The following is a 16,252-nucleotide window of genomic DNA, read 5'->3' as shown; positions in this document are numbered from 1 at the left end:
TAGGGCGATGGTGTTGAAACGACGATTAGTGCCTCCACCGTGCTACCCTATTAAATCCTATTTCTAGCCCTAAAATTCACCCTAATCTATCAAATCACTTAGTGGGTCCAAGGTACGTACCGGTGGGCCATAGTGCGTTGATCTCTCGTGCTGTCAGACCCTCTCCGTGTGGTGCTCGTGAATGGAAACACGTGTCATCTCTCTCTCCAAGGGCTCTGTGCTCTCTATTCTCCAATAGGTGTGTGAGAATGACCCCTCCTTGGGCCCTGTGTGGCTTATATAGGGTCCCTCGTGGTTTCGTTTCCTTGTCCTTCCCCCTGTTCATTGTTTTTTTCTTCTTCCTTCACTATTTCTTTTTCCTTTCCTCTCATTTTTCTTCCTTCTCCCGCCATTTCCTTCTTTTCAAAAAAAAAGAATCACCGAAATTTTTTCAAGGGGGCATATACCACCTGCTTTTTCACGCTAGGGCATCCTCTTCTTCTGTCTTATACCCACTACCAATTTTGCCGCTGCATAAAAGAGGGGCAAAATGTAGACGTCCAATATTTAATTAATTTTCTCCTTTCTACATAATTAATTTATTTAATTATGCTAGCCTTTATTCTTCTTAGTATTAATTAAATTTAATCCTATCACTATAGTCCAGATAGTTGATTTATAATAAATAAATCAATTATTCCCTATTCTTCTAAGGTTATCTAATTATTTATTTATTCTAAAATCCCCTTAGTTAACTAATCTAAGTTATTTAGCTAAATCAAGTGATTCCTACATATCACTTTCTCTAATTCCTCATTAGCCTAATTAATTCTTCTAGAATCCCTCATAATCATGCTTAACATTATTCTTCCATTTTTAAATCCTCCTACAAATCCCACTTGTCCTCTAATCTCTCATTATCTCACCTAATCACCACCTTAATTATTTGCTAGTGGCTAATCCCCATGATTAGCTACCAAGTCAAACTCATAGCCATTTATGGCTAAATCCACTTGTCCCCTCCTCACCTTCCACCTTAAATGAACCCAATTGGGTCATTTCAAGGATTTCAAAAATTTCACTCTCCCATGCCTCTCACCTTCCCAAGGAATTTTGAAATTTCTTTTCTCATTCCCTTTCCCCATGCATTTCATTATTTAGGAATTTTTAAATTCCTCATCCATCCCCCAAGGAATTTTTAATTCCTTTTTATTCTCCCAATGTACTTGGGGATATCTTCTCCATATACATTGTGGAGTGTGGAGACAAGAAATGTCTTTATTGGGGATATCTTCTCCATATACATTGTGGAGTGTGGAGACAAGAAATGCCTTTCTGGCAAATCTCTTGATCTCCACACTTGTCACCTCATGTCCTCTCAATCCATGTGCTTCCTCTCCTTCAATCTCCACCCTTGATTCATCTTCAATCTTGACAATCCATTCATCCTCTCTCAAACCTATAAATTGGGGTCTCCTCCCCTTCATTTTCCATCTCCAATCAAGTAATCTCATGCTGTCAATTTGCCTTGTGAATCCAAAGCCCAAGCATCATCATTATACCCAAATTTGCATCCATAATCCCTTAGCATCCATGACCCATCCTTACCATCCTTTTTGCATTCATCCATAATCCACATCCATCCTTTTGTTGTGCAATATTGGAGAGCAATCCACATTCCGAAATTGGACCGATCCAAACAAGTCAAGGAGGGGCGCATTCGTGGCTTCAACAAGATTCCAAATTGGAGGAACAAGAGAGAACCCTCTCTTGCAAGGTATAAGGAGTTTAGTTTATGCTTTTATTTGGTTTTTCATGTTATTTGAGGTTCAAACTAACAATCTATCCTTGCTTATGTTTTCTCTCGGTTCACTTATAGCTATTGTTTTGGCCACCGTAGTTACAATGAACACGAGGATTTGTTATGGGCACAAGGTCAAAGTGGCCATTTTGAGGTGATATTCGATACATATTCTCTATCACCCCATCAACCGTTCACTTTGACCATCACAAAATTTGCACAACTGATCCAATACTTATGCACAAATGGCCCAATAATCGTGCACTATGGGGACCAATAAAGTTGCACAATTCCTCTAATTAGTAACTTTTTTCTCGACTACTGGATATACCAAGTGGACAAGACAAAATTTGCACAACTGATCCAATACTTATGCACAAATGGCCCAGTAACTTTTTTCTCAACTACGACAGCTATATTGGGCCTAGTAGATAATTTTTTGGTGGGCTTTTAATAAGCATGTTTCAGTGATTGGTTATTGGAACACTTGCAGTAACTGCCCCTTTCCCTATGCAAAAAATTCAATAAGGAAAAAATTGTGCAGAAATTCTCAGTTAATGATTACAAAATGTGATAAATTTTCTTTGAAGTTTAGATTGTATGGATGGGATTTGAAGTTCCATGTAGTTTCCTACTGCATCATGTTTTAGGTAGATGTGTCTCTGCTAACTTACTGAGATCTATTCAGGTTCATGTTCATTGATCATTGATAAAAATTCTGATGAAATATCTACGCAAAATGAATGTCTGGTTCTCTGTGTGCTATTCCTTCTGAAAATTATGCGTCTCTTCAAGAATTTGAATAGTTCATTTGAATTGTGCTTTGAATGGTTTTCTGAAAGGAAGCTTTTGTTTGGACACTGTCAACACCCTCATCATGCTATCATATTTTGCAGGTTACTTTAACTTGTCAGGTGAATTGGCCCAGGAACCTTACTATATGAAGAACTTGGTCCAATTTCTGTATTGGATTGACCACATGGTAGGTTGAACCTTGCACTATTGTATTTTAAAGATTCCTTCAACTTCTGAAGAAAATTGTAACAGGTACCGTTATCTTTTGAAGAAAATTGGATTAGCTATTGTATTGCATTATATACATCTTGGTTTGTTATCAAATTGTTGCTCTATTATAGAGTATGTATACTTGTGTTTGCTGAACTATTGAAGTGAATGGCCTTGCCTTCGACGATGCTTACAGCTGCTTTCACCATCCTAATTTCCATCATTGTTGTTACTATAATTATGAAGTCAGCTTTAACACATGTGAAGGGAAATGCAAGGCTTGTTCTAGGTTCAAGTTTCTCTATCATCAGTTTGGGCTATGCCTGTTATTAGAGCTGCATTTTCCAAATCTCTTAGTGTTTGGGTTTATGTTTTGCCTTGCCTTGAAATGCATTTAAATTTACCTTTGGCGGGTTTTCTTTTTGATCAGTGACTTGCTCATTCGATTTATTATGTCTTAAGAGCCTTTCTCATGGGTTTTGCATCGTTCGTAACAGGCCCCGTGCTCTAATGCCTTTATTTTAAACAGTTACCATGTCCCTTGTTGGTCTTAAGTCTTTCGCTCCTTTTTTAATGTCTTAATGTTTAATGCCTAGTGTTTGGCCCCACCCTCACGATATCCTAAGGACATAACTTATGCGCACGTGCTCTAAAATTGTTTTTAAGTCGGCCTATTATTTAATGTCCCTTGGCACTCGTTGAAGTGTTTTTTTGTGTCTTGTCGAGCTTCTGAGTTCCATCTGAGGTGGCAATGTAACGATCTTTCGAAGGGGTAACTCGGGACTTGGTGAAACCTTTTGAAGCATTTCATTGAGCTCCGAGTTGTTTTGTTTCGCAGGTAATACCAACGGGTTGATACTCAGCAACTCAGTGAGGTGTTTCTTAGCTTTTGCCGAGTCTTGAGTTCTTTTGAAAAGTGGTGAGGTTGATGTACTTGGAGCTCGTTAAGGTTTCCTTTTCGCCTCAACAAGTGTCTGGGGAGACTGATGATGACGTCAGAACTCGTTGAGAGGCTTTTTCCCGCCTCAACGAGTTTTTTGAGGAGGTGAAGGGGTAAGTGTCTGCTTTGCGGTTGTGAAGTGTTTGAAGTGTTGACTCGGTACTCCCTAATAGCCTTCAAAGAGTTTCAGCAAGTGTCCGAGAAGGAGATCAATGAGATGGTGAAGATTATGAGCTGTTAACGACAATAGTTGGTGCAAAGCAAAGGGGTTGCTCGGAGCTTGCTGAGGGGTTGTCCATTTTGGCTTTGCAACCCCTTAGCGAGCTCCGAGCAACCCTTTTGCTTTGCACCAACTACCTTCGTGGACAACTCATAAACTTCACCCTCTGATTGATCTCCTTCCGGGACACACTCCTTGAAACTCTTTGAAGGCTATCAACGAGTACTGAGTCAACACTTAAAACAGTTCAAACACTTCACAACCACAAAGGAGACAATAACCCCTTCACCTCCTCAAAAACTTGTTGAGGCAGGAAAAAACCTCTCAAAAAGTTCCGAGCAACCCCACATACTACCTCATCATCAGCCTCCCCGGACACTCACTGAGGCGAAAAGGAAACCTTAACAAGCTTCAAGTACATCAACCTCACCACTTTTTAGAAGAACTCGAGACTCGGCAAAAGCTAAGAAACACCTCATCGAGTGCCTGAGTATCAACCCGTTGGTATTACGTGCGAAACAAAACAACTCAAAGCTCGGTGAAATGCTTCAAAAAGGTTTCATTGAGTCCTAAGTTACCCCTTTGAAAGATTGTTAAATTGCCACCTCAGATGGAACTTAGAAGCTCGGCAAGACACAAAAAAACACTTCAACGAGTGTCGAGGGACATTAAAACATAGGCGGACTTAAAAACAACTTATATCCTTAGGATATCGTGAGGGCAGGGCCAAACACTAGGCATTAAACATTAAAAAAGGAGTGAAGGACTTAGGACCGACTAGGGACATGTAACCGATTAGAATTAAAGGCTCTTAAGGCATAATAAACCGGATGAGCAAGTCACTGATCAAAAAGAAAACCCGCCAAAGGTAAATTGGTAAATTTAAATGCATTTCAAGGCTTATACATTTGTAAAATGCATCTCTAACACCTGTAGCCTCTATTTCTAAGGGGAAGATTGAATGAATTCATATGCTATCCGAGTTGACGGGTTTGTTAGTCTACTAAACTTGATAAGAATCTAATAAGAGCAAATTTCAAAGAATCTGTAAAGCGGAAAATCGCGATCGAACCTTAGTTGTTCTCCCCTCTTCCAACTCCGAGGAGAGAGAAGGGAGGTTTGCTAGGATTCGATGGTTTTCACTTAGGGGAGAGACTTTACATTCAAAAGAGGGATTGAAACCCACAAGATCCAATCCGACGCAATGCAAGATTGGATGCTAAATGTGTTTCAAGGATTAAGAAAGCAAGGCTACCCTCTTTTGTAAAGAATGTGCATAGGAGAATTAAGCTAAGCATGCATAGAAAGTGATAAAGATTCGCTTATAAACTGAGATAGGAATATAGTATGAAGCTGCGGACCTGGAATTAGCAGTAAAATGTCGATACGGCGCTGTCCTGCAAATTTGAGCAAAATTTGTCGGGACGATGGCGCCCGGCGCCACGGTCCTCCGAAAAATCCGTCAAACGAAGGGGGATCTGTTCGTCTCTGCACAAGGATTCCAGATCTTCAATTTCAGCCGCGTACCTGCAACCTACACACAGAAAAGCGAAGACGATTGGGGGGTTAGGGATTAGGGGTTTGCCTTTAGGTCAAACCCCGGTTTTGGAATTAACCAAGAAATGAGCAAGAGCTGTAAATGTAAATGACTGTAAAACAAGTACTAATACCTTGTTCTAAGGATGTTTGTATCCTTATGTGCAAAGGTATAGATGTTGTATGTTGTATGTTGTAGCATGTAGTATGTGATCTCCTCTTCAATGGTTGAATCCTTGTCTTGAATGCAACACTTAGCCTTGAATGGAGACTTAGAAGGAATGCTTGAATGCTTGAATGCTTGAATGTTTGAATCTTGCTTTCGCCTTTTTTCCCTCTACCTCAATGAGAGAGGAAAATGTAGTTTATATACTTGTCATTTAGGGCTGATAGACTAATTTTCCCGACCTTAGGCCGACCAGGAAAGTTAATTTCCAAATTGCAAACAAAAAGACCCGAGCCCCTTAGGAGACCGGGCCCAAAATAGGACCCAGGGACCAGGGCGCTGGGCGCCATGGTCCTGGGGACCAGGGCGCTGGGCGCACTGGTCCCACCTCCCGGGACAGCAGGGTGCAAGGAGGTTCAGCCCAGGGTGCTTGAAAAATGCAGTTTTCAGTGTCGCGAGCAAGTTTTGGGGTCTCCATTCAGGTTGCGTGTTGTGTCGCCATCGTGAAGACCGAAATGCAGTCGAAATTGCAAGTGTCGCAATTTTAGGACGCTACATTTAGCCCCCACTTTAGCGGGAGTATGTATGCTCATACTTCCGGTAAAGTACAAGGAAACAACATTGAAAGACTTTCACCACGTCAAGGAGGCAAGACACACCAAGCCCCCCAGTGGACTAAGGATCTTACGACTTCGATTGACAGAGTAAAAGGGAAGATCACGAGGGAGAACCATGACTGTCAGTAGTAAGGTTCCCTCACTATGAGTCATGCAAGAAAGATATCAAAAATTTTCAAGGCAAGGCTAAATTTGCCAAGAAATTTTCAAGTATCTTGAAAAAGATATGAACGGGATGTATGCCCCCCTACGTTAAAGCGATCGCACACGCCTCACCGGAGGTGATTGCTTTAAGGTAGTGATACACATAAGAAATGAGAAAGGAGCACGTTATCGCAAGGATTTAGCCCCCAAGTGTGAGATAAACCCAAGGATAATAGACACAAAACATAAAGCACGAGGTGACTTCACTTTCCTCGGGGTCAGTATGCTGTATGATAATTCATGTATATCATATGTATGTATGCATAATTGTTCTTCATTCCCCAATCAAGGAAGGTCACCTAGAAGAAGGGAACACATGTGTCTTTTGAGTCAACATGAGAGAGACCGAGAGATCTCAATGCTTTGCATCGTCCTCAAGTAGACAACACCAAGGACAACAAATAGAAGAATGAGAATAACATATAGAAGAAGTAACGAAAAAGAGGAGGAAAGAATCTGCTATGCTAATGTAACTAGTCTAGCACGTCATCTACCCCCCGATCTTGCTGATCAATGTTTCGGGAAGGCAGGGAACACGCTAGAGGAGGAACATCCAACACAGCAGATGGAGCTATCACAAGATCCAAACAAGGGCTATGTTCATGTTCCGAGCCACATTGTTCTTGTCTAGGAGCTAGGATAAGTGCTTTAGAAAATTCATTAGATAAATGGTTATCAACATCAACAAGTTCATATTCACTATCAGAAGCAAGAGGAGTAACATTTTCATCTATATCGTCATCAAGATTTATAAAAATAGGATCTTTAACTCGCACAGGATCAAGATCATCATGCATCTTATGTTTAGGAGATTTAGGCTCAATGTCCGGCTGAGGAGAAAACGGAATAATGCTTGTTGAATGTGTTTTTGGAGATTGCAAAGTTTGAGAAGCAGCTGCCTGAGCCCTAAGACGACGCTTTCGTCGGCGTTCACATGCAGAACGATTACGTCTAGTCTTAGTAGGAAGTGGAGAAGATTGAGGAGGAGGAATGTTCTCATCCTTAGCACTTGGGTGTTTAGGTTGTGGTCTCTTAGGCTGGATAATAGGAGAAGAGGAAGGTCTCTTCTCTCTATAAAAAGAAGGAGGAGGGACTGCTCCATATAAAGGAGGAATTTTTGGTTTAGGGAGAAGACCAAGTCCATCATGACGAGGAGGTATAGGTCTACTCTTAGAAGGTTTATTAGGCATAGACATAGTCACATCCATAGGGATGGGTTGGGAATCTTCTTGAGAAAAGACATTAGTTTTATCTTTCAAAGGAAGAACTTCCTTCTCAAGAATGATAGGAATGTCAAGTTTAGGTGTTCTAGGTTCACTTAGAGATAGGATCATATCTATTTTCCACTTTTGATAAGATTTGAAAAGATGATCACTTCGCGGGGGAAGAGATTGGAATTGTTTAGGCCAAAAGTAATCAATAGGAACACTAGAAGTTCTTTCAACTGGTTTAAAGAGACTATGATTGACAGTAACAACTTCACCATTATGGGGAAATTTCAATCTCAAAATTAAAGTTGCAATCTCAAAATTGAACCCTATCAAGATTGTCGAAAAATGCAAAATTTGAATTTTGAAAAAGAGAGGGAAACTGAAATTTTGAATTTTATGATTTTAGAGGGAATGTCAAAAGCAATGCAAATTTTGAAATTTAAAAATTGACTCAATTTCACGCAAAATTCAATTTTGAAAGCGGAAATCAAAGTTGTTGTAATTAAGCACTTAATTTCAAAAGTCACAAAATGCAAGAATTTGAATAAAGCACTGAAATTTCGAATGAATGCAAACACAATTTTCAGATTTATGATAATAAAAACGCAATTTTGACACAAAATTTTAATTTCAATGATTTTTGAATGATTAGAAGCCTTAGACCAAGCAATCACAGGATCAACTTTGACTGTAATTTTGAAAGTGTTATAATTGACAAAATCAGCCAAAATTCTGGATTTTAGCAGGAAAATACAGCAAGATCTCGCTCCCGAAATTTTGGAAAAAATGTCGGGGACGATGGCGCTCGGAGTGCAATACGGTCCTCGCAACTTTTTTCCAAATTTTCAGGGATGAAGGATATTGTGATTTTATTGCAGAATCCAAAGTTACAGCTGATTTGGAGATGTTTTGATTGGTCAAATTGTCGGACAAAGGTTGAATTAAGAGGGTTTCAAAAATTAGGGTTTTGACATTTAACCACTTAATTTTCAAAATTAAAGCACAGATATGAATTGAAAATTTGTAATAGAAGGGCAGATCTGAAACAAACATCAACAACTAAGCATTTCACAAGTTTAATTACTAAAAAGAAATTTTAGGGTTTTTATGCAATCACCTCTAAAATTTTGCAAAAGATCAAACATGGAAATGTAATCAATTTTTTTTTTTAGATCTAAGCATGAAAAATCAGAAAGGATGTTCATGTCGGGTTCACCAAAATGTAAAGCGGAAAATCGCGATCGAACCCTAGTTGTTCTCCCCTCTTCCAACTCCGAGGAGAGAGAAGGGAGGTTTGCTAGGATTCGATGGTTTTCACTTAGGGGAGAGACTTTACATTCAAAAGAGGGGTTGAAACCCACAAGATCCAATCCCACGCAATGCAAGATTGGATGCTAAATGTGTTTCAAGGATTAAGAAAGCAAGGCTACCCTCTTTTGTAAAGAATGTGCATAGGAGAATTAAGCTAAGCATGCATAGAAAGTGATAAAGATTCGCTTATAAACTGAGATAGGAATATAGTATGAAGCTGCGGACCTGGAATTAGCAGTAAAATGTCGATACGGCGTTGTCCTGCAAATTTGAGCAAAAGTTGTCGGGACGATGGTGCCCGGCGCCACGGTCCTCCGAAAAATCCGTCAAACGAAGGGGATCTGTTCGTCTCTGCACAAGGATTCCAGATCTTCAATTTCAGCCGCGTACCTGCAACCTACACACAGAAAAGCGAAGACGATTGGGGGGTTAGGGATTAGGGGTTTGCCTTTAGGTCAAACCCCGGTTTTGGAATTAACCAAGAAATGAGCAAGAGCTGTAAATGTAAATGACTGTAAAACAAGTACTAATACCTTGTTCTAAGGATGTTTGTATCCTTATGTGCAAAGGTATAGATGTTGTATGTTGTATGTTGTAGCATGTAGTATGTGATCTCCTCTTCAATGGTTGAATCCTTGTCTTGAATGCAACACTTAGCCTTGAATGGAGACTTAGAAGGAATGCTTGAATGCTTGAATGCTTGAATGTTTGAATCTTGCTTTCGCCTTTTTTCCCTCTACCTCAATGAGAGAGGAAAATGTAGTTTATATACTTGTCATTTAGGGCTGATAGACTGATTTTCCCGACCTTAGGCCGACCAGGAAAGTTAATTTCCAAATTGCAAACAAAAAGACCCGAGCCCCTTAGGAGACCGGGCCCAAAATAGGACCCAGGGACCAGGGCGCTGGGCGCTCTGGTCCCACCTCCCGGGACAGCAGGGTGCAAGGAGGTTCAGGCCAGGGTGCTTGAAAAATGCAGTTTTCAGTGTCGCGAGCAAGTTTTGGGGTCTCCATTCAGGTTGCGTGTTGCGTCGCCATCGTGAAGACCGAAATGCAGTCGAAATTGCAAGTGTCGCAATTTTAGGACGCTACAGAATCATAGGCATTTTTTTCTCTTTCTTGCTTTTGCAAGATGGCATGAGTATTAATTCTGTATTTCCTGTAGGTGATTCTAAAGCATGGCCTTTACAAATAGCTTTGAACAAAGTTCTAGAGGACACTGAATGAAGCGTATTAGGTTAATGATGCATTTTGGTTTTCTACTAGTCTTTCATTCTATGAGTGTCATTTTTTAATCTTTTGAAGTTCGAAGTGAGGTTTGTTTCTCCATTCAATTTTATTAACCATTTGCTTTCTGTCATCTACTGGGGAATTTAGAGAAGAAAATCTGGTAACAGTGGTTTGTACAAAGTACGTAGTTGTTGTTGAGGATAGTATTTTCTAGGATATGAATTTTGGCATTATTCAAACATATTTTCATACTCTCACTTGTTAATAATGCTACGTGGTTAGCAAAATTGAAAGATATTATGTTTAAGATATTAAAAAGAATGAAAACAAAACCATTTGTAAATGGGGATGCACTATATAAAATTTAGATGTTTGAATTCTTGTGTCTGTCTGCAAAGATTCCCTGCAATTCCAGAACAAAATGATTAAAGTCATAAATTTTGTATAAGGTTATGTATGCAAATTTTACATTTTCCTCGCCCCCTCCTTATAATGCAACTACACACTGCGGTACATAAATAAAATTGTCACTAGTATTATGTATTAATATTATACTAGTGTTAATGTTATTATAATAGTAATAATTAATAATATTATTTTTAAACATTAGAATAATAATAATAATTAAGCCAATAGGCTTCAGTGCGGGCATTTATGCCCAGAAAATTGTCAGCCATCTCGGAAAAAAAAATTTCGATCACATTTTACAGGAAAATGGGAAGTTGGTTGTCGGTTTCAGTTAATCGAGGCTTGCTGATGAAGTTATGTCTCGGCAACGACCTCGGGAGTGGTTTTTGTTGTTTGCCGTGCTGGGAGCTTTTACTCCTACCTACTCGCAATCTCTGGATTTTTCGAGAGTGCATTCTCCTCCCATTTCTTGTGAAGTGAATCGCTGCAGCACGGAGAATGTCTGCTTAATTTGCAATGCGTACAAAACACGGCTTAATTTGCATAGTGCGCGTTGGGTTCTATCAGATCGCCATTCTACTTAGTGCGTTCTAAATGTATGAAACAGTATTTTTCTACAGAACGTGTCTCAGATTTAGCGAATCTCAGAAGACCCATAAGACTGAGTCTTAATTTTTTATATTCTGATTTTTATGATTTTAAGTCGAGCCATGAGGAGGAGGATGCGCTTGCCAAAAGAGCCCTCGCCCATTAGACTATTGTGAAGATGATTTCTTCAAGCATTTATTGGTCAATTCGTGAAGAAAAGTTCTATTCGCACGCTCCCGCACTTTGTTTCACAGAACATGAAGTAAGTTTGGGCTTTTCTGTTTTCTCTATTTGGGTTGGATTCGAACCGATTGTTATTTTGTTTTGGTTTTTCTTTGCATTTGGTTCCCATATCATTCAATTTGGAAGGATTGAACTATTTTGTTGTTTTGAATTGGGTATGTTGGTTGGACTGAAGATTGTGTTTTTTGATAATTTAACTTATGGTATTCTGTGGAACAAGATGACATAATCTGTGGCGGTACTTGGTGATTTGTTGAGATTTTGATATGGACCGAGTTTAAAAGATTTCGGCTAGATTTTCTGATCAATTTGGTTTTGAGGTAAATTTTGGTCAAGGGTAGCAGTCATGGTGATCTTTTAAGGAGGTGTAAAATTAGCTTGGAACAATTTTTTCAAGTGTTTTGTGCTAACTTATTGCGATGGGGTTGATTTGAATCTGGATCACGCTGTTATTGGTGCGCCGTTGGAGCTCAGTTTAGGTGTTGTGTGCTCAAGGGATCTAATTATGTTTACTATTTAAACTTGCTGATGATATCTGTTGACACGCCAAATAATTAGTATGTTAGTTTGGAGGGGTTGCAATGTTATTTTCTCAAGCTGCTAAGACTAAAAAGAGTTGTAGAAAATGGGTTTTTGTCAGATATTAAAATTGGAAATGCTCTATTAGATACGTGCGAAAAATACAGAGTCGGTGACAACATTCTTGACTTGTTTGACAGGACTTCTCAAATGCCTGCGCCAAGATGAAAGCTTTGGAAACAAGTATAAACATCTCTCGAAGTATGCGAAATGTTTGACTAGTGCCTCCAGGAAGTGCAAGCTGGAGGTAAACTATGGAAGCATAAACGTTGCATGTAAATTGCTTGTCAAAATGCCTAAAAGTTATGTTATCTCATGAGTACGATGACCACAAGGTTTTTAGAAAATTCATTATGTTGTACAGGCAACAAGCGACCCAGCCTGGCTTTGGCGTGATTGTTTTTACTTTTTAATTACAGGAGAAGGATTGTTAACATGCTCTATTCATTTCAGTAAATAATTTTGTGCTGGCTACTTTGAATTTCAAGTAGTTATCTTTTTGGCATATTCAATTTGGCATGTGCTGGGTTTGCTTGGCTATGGGATTAATTTCTCTTTCTCCTCCCATTGATTTGACAGTTGGTTGTTTTCAATGCTTGATTTTAGTTGGTTTTTTAAGCTTAGTTACCTTGAGATGTAGGGCAAGGGCTATGCAATAGGGACACCATTTAAAATCGGGGTAATTAAGTGAATAAGGGCATAGCTATTTTTATGTACACAGCCACAGAAGATGTGGGTATGAGGAAGGGCACATTATGCTTGCCTCTATACATTTGTTTCCTGCCGACAATAGCTTTCTTGCAACCTGAAGTTTGAAGTATGTTGACAGAAGCTAGACCTTGTGCTCTACAATAGATGTTTATTTATTCCAGATTCTAGGCAACAAAGATCCATTATACTAAATGTAGAGTTGTTTTGAAAGAGACTAGATCTGTTTCTCCAAAAAAAAATCGAAGAAGTTCTTATCATGTACAAAGATGCTGTGTCACCCAGTGCTTAGTGAATCAAAAATTGATTTCAAAGAAAATGAGTCAAGCTCTATCTTTCACTGATAGGTGTTTATGGTGCCCATGTAAATCGATTGCTCTTTGATGGTAGATTTATTTGATGCCAGATTATGTTGAAATAGTTTGAATAGGACATTAGCTCTTTCATTACTTTTACGTTGTTCTACGAAATGTTTTGGATATTCACATTACATGTCTACTCTGAATCCTGGGTATTTGAAAGCACAAAATATGATACCTATGGGACGCAGTTTATTCTCACGTCTTCTAGGTCCTTCCAGTTAGTCTGCTAGCCCCATTACAGCTCAAACACTTGCATATTCTTTTTTCATCTTTTTGCTGCACCGTACTTATTTCAAGTTTAGGGTTTAAAGAATATGTTAACATGGGTGCTATTTTTATGTAGCTATTGGCGTATAATGACAGGTCTGGGTGTCGTTTGGTTTTTCTTTTAATTCATAAAGAGTGATCTTTTGAAAAAAAAATCAGAATCTTGATGTACCTGACTTACTATTGTCACTGGATATGTGTAGATTAAAAGAGAGGGTGTACATCAACGCAGTTTGCCCGCCAGAATGCAAATGCAAGGAGGTTCGAGAGACTAAAAATTTGGGTAGCGTTGAATCGATATTAAGTCATCCAATAAGGTAAAGATGCTTGGAGTGCTTATTCCAAATCGGAGCTTTCCAATGGACATGTTGAGTTTCTCTCAAATAGATACATTCCATTGGGTTCTCCACGTGAATTATTTTGTGCATAAGTTCCACTTTACCATTTTAATTTTAAATTCCAGCATACCCAATTCACAGAGATTATTATGCAAACGCCTTTGAGTTGGTTTCCGAGTAATTGATTTTTTTGTACTATTTTGTTGTGGTACCAATTATTGGAAAGATTAGAGATCATTGTTTTATACAATTAAATGTAAACACTATCCAGTTGCCCCTGTACATGGTGGTCATATGCTGGAAGCCTTTTCAAGTTTTAAAGTAACATGGTTTGGTAGCTGCTAATGTTTATGCCCCAAGTATATGACATTATAACCACCTCCTCTCTTTTTTTTTCATTTGATTAAGAGACTTTTCATATCCAAGTGGAATTTCTGGATCATGAAATATCCCAATGCATTTTCATATCCTGTATATTTACGATCAAATGTAATCTCTATTTAATTCTGTGATGATGAAAATGTCATTTATGAGATTCGGAAATACATGTTTTTAAACCTTTCTATGATGTTGTGCCTCTTTTGCCGTTGAATGATTGTGTTCTCTTTGTATGCTCACCTCCTTCTCTGATATTTGCAGCAGAGCTTGCAATCATGTTTAGTGGCATTTCTAAGTCATGCCTAGTCACAGTTCAGTTTCTATAATTACTCTTTCTTTCCACTTCTGGTGTAAAGACTAATATACTTATAATCTGGTCCAACTTCCATTAGCTTCTTTATATCAACATATCACCGGAATCTTAATCTTGTATTTACATTCTCGTCGGGACTTATTTGTAACTTTCTATTGATTGTTCACCTCTATAGTTTCCAATTTGCTTCTAATGTCATCACATCATTCTTTCTTTGCTTCAACCCAATTGTCTTTTTGTTCTCATCGGTACATGAGGTGAAATCATTTGTCAGACCAAGGACCTGTATTTTGTGCAGTAATATGTTTACAATGACAGGAAATAACTACTGGTATTGTTGCCATTGTAAAAAAAATTGCATCTCTCATCTTACGCAAACCTTGAGACAATATTTCGTAACGTGTTTCCAGTATGGGGTTCTTTTTGGGCCTTGTCTATTTTTCAGGGACGGCAAGTGACAACGATTAAAAAAAGGGAAATTTTCAAAATATAGAGATCTTAACCATACATTTGTTTTTAAACATTTCTAAATCGTAACCAATCAAAACAGAGATCTATGAACTTCCACTAATTAAAATTTATTATTTATATTTTCAAAAGAAAAAGTTTAATGAACCATTTAATTGGTAAAATAGAAAAAAAAAACAATACTATAATGCAATTGAAATTTCAGTCCAGGCAGTACACTGGAAAACCATCACCAACTTAGGCCAATAAAGTACACTGGAGGTTTTTGATAGACCTGTTATGTTGTCGTGCTTTGCAATAAATAGGCTCTTAATGGGCCATCTTGTGACTGGAGTTTTTTGATAGACCTGTTATGTTGTCGTGCTTTGCAATAAATAGGCTCTTAATGGGCCATCTTGTGAGTCAAAGTGGTTTTCTACAAATGTCTATCAAAATTCTCCAGTGTACCCTTGGCCAGATTCAAAATTTGTGTTTTGAGACTCCATTTTTATAAAATGACTTGGAACTATCATTTTTGGGCTTATTTTTTTAGCTTCGCTTAAATATTATATGCATTCATTAGGTATCTCCTAATGAAGTGATTTGGAGTAACTTGTTTGCATTTTTTTTTTTCATTTTTCTGAAATGACTTGGAACTATCAGAAACAGATTGGATATAGTAACTTGTTTGCATTTTTCTGAAATGACTTGGAACTATCATCTTTGGACTTATTTTTAAGCTTTGCTTCAAGATTATAGGCATTCTTCTAGGCATCTCATAAGGAAGTGATTCTGAGGAAATCTATCTCAGATTGGATAAAGTAACTTAAATTATTCATAAACTATAACTTTTAAGCATTATTTTTCAATGTTTGATCCTTCATAGTGCTTAGTGTACATAACTTGCAGTTAAACTATTAAATATTTTGCTTTACCTATACTTTTGAGTGAAAAAGAAAGTGCAAGCAATTTTACAATGCACTCTTATAAGTAGTGTAGTGGAAGAGTTATTCAACTATTATTAGGTTTCTAGAAATAGTGAGCAATATTAGAAATTAGGGGCTGTTAGGTTTTTAATGTTTTTTCAAAAAACAAAGACTATTTTTCTCTTTCTATGAGGTGTATAAATAGGGTAGTGAAATATGTTATTCAACTATTATTAGGTTATTAGGTTTTTAGAAATAGTGAGCAGATATTAGAAGTACTATTTTTCTCTTAGTATGATGTGAATTTGTTTGTAGCATTTTTTCTCTTAGTATGATGTGAATTTGTTTGTAGCATTTGTATTTAAATGAAATGCAATTTCTAACATAATAGAATCCAATGTTACTAATGGAGGAGCTGAATTTCTTTTTGCAATGGAATTTAATCATACTTAGTTACTATTGCAAGACTATTCGTT

At 38.0% G+C, this 16,252-nt stretch overlaps 1 long non-coding RNA gene across 3 annotated transcripts in view; it reads left to right on the top strand.

Moving 5' to 3' along the window:
- Positions 1-14,329, top strand: part of LOC131047330 (uncharacterized) — a 38,153-nt gene extending 23,824 nt beyond the window's left edge. Inside the window, exons 5-7 of one of the 3 annotated variants that reach the window (XR_009106108.2) lie at positions 2,677-2,762; positions 12,178-12,284; positions 13,578-14,329. This is a non-coding gene — a long non-coding RNA (uncharacterized LOC131047330). Of the gene's footprint in view, positions 1-2,676; positions 2,828-12,177; positions 12,285-13,577 lie in introns of all 3 variants that reach the window. The other 2 variants (XR_009106109.1, XR_009106110.2) reach the window with 2 other exon arrangements.
- The last annotated feature ends 1,923 nt before the right edge of the window (positions 14,330-16,252 follow it).

This window comes from Cryptomeria japonica, chromosome 10 (assembly GCF_030272615.1).
Source record: "Cryptomeria japonica chromosome 10, Sugi_1.0, whole genome shotgun sequence".
NCBI lineage: Eukaryota > Viridiplantae > Streptophyta > Pinopsida > Cupressales > Cupressaceae > Cryptomeria > Cryptomeria japonica.
The sequence above is the reverse complement of the archived record's forward strand: the minus strand, read 5'-3'. Positions and strand labels throughout refer to the sequence as shown.